General features: G+C 43.0%; 1 non-coding gene across 1 annotated transcript; it reads left to right on the top strand.

The window, feature by feature from the left end:
- Window positions 1-2,010: 2,010 nt before the first annotated feature.
- On the top strand, window positions 2,011-2,094 carry trnas-gcu (transfer RNA serine (anticodon GCU)). Its single transcript has one exon. It is a non-coding gene; the product is annotated as a tRNA-Ser (tRNA).
- The last annotated feature ends 2,443 nt before the right edge of the window (window positions 2,095-4,537 follow it).

Below are 4,537 nucleotides of genomic sequence, written 5' to 3'. Positions count from 1 at the left end.
TTCCACTCAATACAGTTATTTAAATCGTGAACGACTTTACAGAAATAAAACGTAGAAGCTGATTTCAGAGTGTTTTAAAAGATACACGAACAAACGTACAAGGAGAGAATTTACCATTGAGTGAAAGTCAGTATAGTTGCGTAACAATTTCGAATTTGTTGACTTCAGACACAAAGATATTTCATGAACATGTACAACTGAATAAGACTGAGTATAACAAGTTCATGGATTGGTAAGCTGTTCCGTATTATTCAAGGTGAAACTCTGTAAATGGAGCTGATGTCCTAAAATAACTGCAGACAGAAATTATATCCTAATGAGCAGGAATTGAATCATCATTTGGAGAGGCAACACCCACTTTAGAGATTTGACCACATTCACATGATGTTATGTATATTTCGTACATTCTTAACTCCACCCAAGAAATCCACCAAGAAGACTCTGTCCTTTTGTATTGTTAACCCCCTGTACTGCTCTGCAGCACGCCATTGAAGATAAAATATGCTCAGACCAAAATTCAATTCAATACAATATTCAAACGGTCCTATGTGATTTCTTTTTTTATGATTATTGCAACAACCTTTGTGAGTTTGTAACAAACTGTGAAACATGAAACCAGTTCAACATCAATTTTCCCGGAATTTAAAGCAGTGCTCATGGGAAACGTTATCCACCTGCTAAAACAATCACCTTAGCCTCTCTCTCTCCAGATATGTCTCTTCACGTTTTAGATACTTGCAGTATGTTTGTAGATCAAGGAGTCATTATCCGGAAAAGGTTGTTTCTCTATCCACAAACACGGGTATTTTCCCATCAACTTGGCTTTGCTCAATATCACCTTCTGTCCGTATCCCGCAACACGACGACAAATTGAAGCTGCTCCATGTGAGACTCAAACTTCAAACTTCGGCACAGCACACCCCACTAAACTGAAACAGAGATACCGTGCACTGGTCACCTTCAGCACAGGAGCAACACATTAATGCTTACCTCCACATTCCTGGTTTTACCTTAACATTTGGGAAACCGAGTTTCTCTGATTCCATGGCTAGTAAACGGGGATAATATGATCATCTTCACCAGTGATTCTGTCCCCGCGTGAGGAAAGTGGTGAGGTCCTCATTGTAAAGATGGGTAGATTGATGATATGTACAATGTCATCTTTTGCCTTCACTAACCCATGAGCTTTTTATTTTGTTTGGCATCTGTCGAAATCTTAAAAACTTCATCATGAACAGACTCAATGACAGATCTCCATTGTGTCTCTGGCATCGAATTTCATAGTGTAAACTCCCTCTGAATCCTTCCACCGCAGTCCACTGTTTGGGAAGTGTTCCAGTTGTGGGATATGCACATCCCCGTCTGTCACCTGTTGCTCCCAGTATGCGCTTTGACACTGCCCTCATTTTCCTTCTGACACTTGCTCACTGTGTTGCTGTGATCATACAGTGACTTGGTGTCGCACGGCCCAGGAAAATGATACAGATCAAGGTTTTTGCATTGTTGCCTTCAATTGTCAGTTTAGCCTTATTTTGGATTTTGAAATTGTCTGTTCTGTACACAAGTGCGTGTCAAAAATATCTGAGCGGAAGTTAGGTGTTCCGAATAATGACATTGAGCACTATGCACTCTCCTCCAGTCTGGAAAACAATTCCTCACAGGCAATTTAATAGACAATATACAGCTCGTTCAGGAGTAGGCCATTCTGCCCTTCGAGCCAGCAACACCATTCATTATGATCATGGCCTGAACATCCTCAATCTGTATCCTGTTCCTGCCTTATCCCGATAACCCTTGATTCCACTATCCTTAAGAGCTCTATTCAACTCTTTATTGAAAGAACACCTCCTGCTGTCTGGGGTCTTGCCCCACAACCCAGCGGTCAGACCATAGTCTTGGAACCGTATAATGTTATTTATCATTTTACCAACACCAGGGAGAAATACCTGCTGCTCTGCATAATTTACACAATTCAATTATTCATGAGGTCATAGCTGCCCCAGGGCCTGTGACGAGGTGGCTGAGAGGTTAAGGCGATGGACTGCTAATCCGTTGTGCTCTGCACGCGTGGGTTCGAATCCCACTCTCGAAGCTGTCGTCAATGGCATTTTCGTGGTGCTGTTTTCAGATGATCACAGCTGTCGTATTGAAACTGGAACGCTAAGAATCAGTTTACATCCATTTCCGCTATTACAAAATTTCCAAGAACGGTTTGAGCCTGTTGACCAAACTGTATTGAAATGTAGGTTGCATTGGGATCATGAAAGGGAGCGCGGTTTCCTTTTGCAAATCAAGTTGCTGTGAACGTTTTTTCGTATGAAAGACATCCAGGAAAATCAAATACCGAGAGCTGCGAAGTGCATGTTTATGCAAAGGAATTCTTAAAGAATGTTTTGTCAGATGAAATCTGACGGAGTTTGAGTAGAAGTAATTCATCCTGGTGAGAGGAGCACAGCGAGACAGCACAAAATGATGGCGATACTTCAAAGGGGCAGGGCGTGTGTGTAGGGGCACTGAGAACTGGCTGTAAATGCACAGTGGAGAATTGCCAATGTTGGTGCCGTGCATGGGCACGGAAAGACTTACACATTGGTCTCGCCCTCGCCCCTTGCTCTCGCCATTGATGAACGCTGGACATAAGGCACAGATAAACACACGATGTGGGAAGCAAGCTCCCTCTCGTTATGCACACACTGGATGCATCACATTGAACTATGAACGACTGGAGAAATCAGCATGTTACCTTTTGGGAGTGAAACTAAACTGTGGATCAATAACCGCAGATTCATGCAACATAAACGTGAAAAATAATTTAAAATGTAGGGTGTAGGTTTGCTTGCTCAGCTGTAGATTTCATATCCAGACGTTTCATTACTTGGCTAGGTAACATCATCATCAGTGGCGCCCTCGAAGTGAAGAGAATCTGTTGTCTCCTGCTTTCTCTTTATATCTTTCTCCTCGATGGGGTTCCTGGGGTTTGTGGTGATGTCATTTCCTGTTCGTTTTCTGAGGGGTTGATAGATGGCATCTAGATCTATGTGTTTGTTTATGGCGTTGTGGTTGGAGTGCCAGGCCTCTAGGAATTCTTAGGCGTGTCTTTGATTAACCTGTCCCAGGATAGATGTGTTGTCCCAGTAGAAATTGTGGTATTTTTAATCCGAGTGTAGGGCTACGAGGGAGAGAAGGTCGTGTCTTTTTTTGGCTAGCTGGTGTTCCTATATCCTGGTGGCTAACTTTCTTCCTGTTGTCTTACGTAGTAGTTGTGACAGTCCTTGCATGGGATTTTGTAGATGACGTTGGTTTTGTCTGTGGATTGTTCTGGTTCTTTTAAGTTTGTTAGTTGTTGTTTGAGAGTGTTGGTGGGTTTGTGTGCTACTAGGATTCCGAGGGGTCTTCGTAGTCTGGCTGTCATGTCTGAAACTTCTTTGATGTATGGTAAGGTGGTTATGGTTTCTGGCTGTGTTTGGTCTGCTTGTCGTGGTTTTTTCTTGAGGAATGTGTGGACTGTATTTTTTGAGTATCTGTTCTTCTCGAATACATTGTAAAGGTGGTTTTCCTCTGTTTTCCGAAGTTCGTCTGTGCTGCAGTGTCTGGTGGCTCGTTGGAATACTGTTCTGACGCAGCTTCGTTTGTGAGAGATGGGATGGTTGCTGGTGTAGTTAAGTATTTGGTCAGTGTTTGTCGGTTTTCTGTATGCACAGGTTTGTAGTTCTCCGTTGTCCTTTCTTTCTACTGTGTCATTCAGGAATGCGAGTTTGTTGTCGGTTTCTTCTTCCTTGTTGAACTTTATGCCTGTGAGAGTGTTGTTGATGAAGTTAAATGTCTTTACTATCTTGTTTCGTTTTGTGATGACAAAGGTGTCATCTGCGTAGCGGACCCAGATTTTGGTTTGATTGTTTCTAGGGCTGTTTGTTCTCGTCTTTGCATTACCGCTTCTGCTCTGAATCCTGATAGCGGAGGTCCTGTGGGTGGGCCATTGGGGGTTTGTTTGTAGACTATGTTGTTGAAAGTGAAGTGGGTGGTGAGGCACAGGTCCACAAGCTTCATGAGGTTTTCGTTGGTAATGTGATTGATGGTGGTTGGTGTGTGTGATGGTCTCTTCTAAAAGTGTGTTTCCTTTGCCATGTCGATGTTGATGAAGGTGAACAGTGCTATTATGTCGAATGAGAACATTGCTTCCCCTTCCTCGACTTTGGTGTTTTTGATGATTTTTCGGAATTCCTGGGTGGAGTGGATGGAGTGCTGTGATTCTTCTATGAGGTACTTCAGTCTTGAGTGTAGTTCTTTGTCCAGTCTGTAATTTGGTGCTCTGGGTAATGAGACTATGGTTCTGAGGGGGCTCCTGGTTTATGGATTTTTGGTAGTCCGGTTCGACTTGGCCAACACATTGATCCTGGGACAGTCTAAGCAAAGACATGCTAGAGAATTCCCAGAGGCCTGGCACTCCAACAACAATGCCATAAACAAACACATTGATCAAAAAGCCATCTATCAACCCCGCAGAAAACAAACCGGAAATGACATCACCACAAACCCC

The sequence above is a fragment of the Chiloscyllium punctatum genome, unplaced genomic scaffold, assembly GCF_047496795.1.
Source record: "Chiloscyllium punctatum isolate Juve2018m unplaced genomic scaffold, sChiPun1.3 scaffold_145, whole genome shotgun sequence".
NCBI classification, from domain to species: Eukaryota; Metazoa; Chordata; class Chondrichthyes; order Orectolobiformes; family Hemiscylliidae; genus Chiloscyllium; species Chiloscyllium punctatum.
The sequence above is the reverse complement of the archived record's forward strand: the minus strand, read 5'-3'. Positions and strand labels throughout refer to the sequence as shown.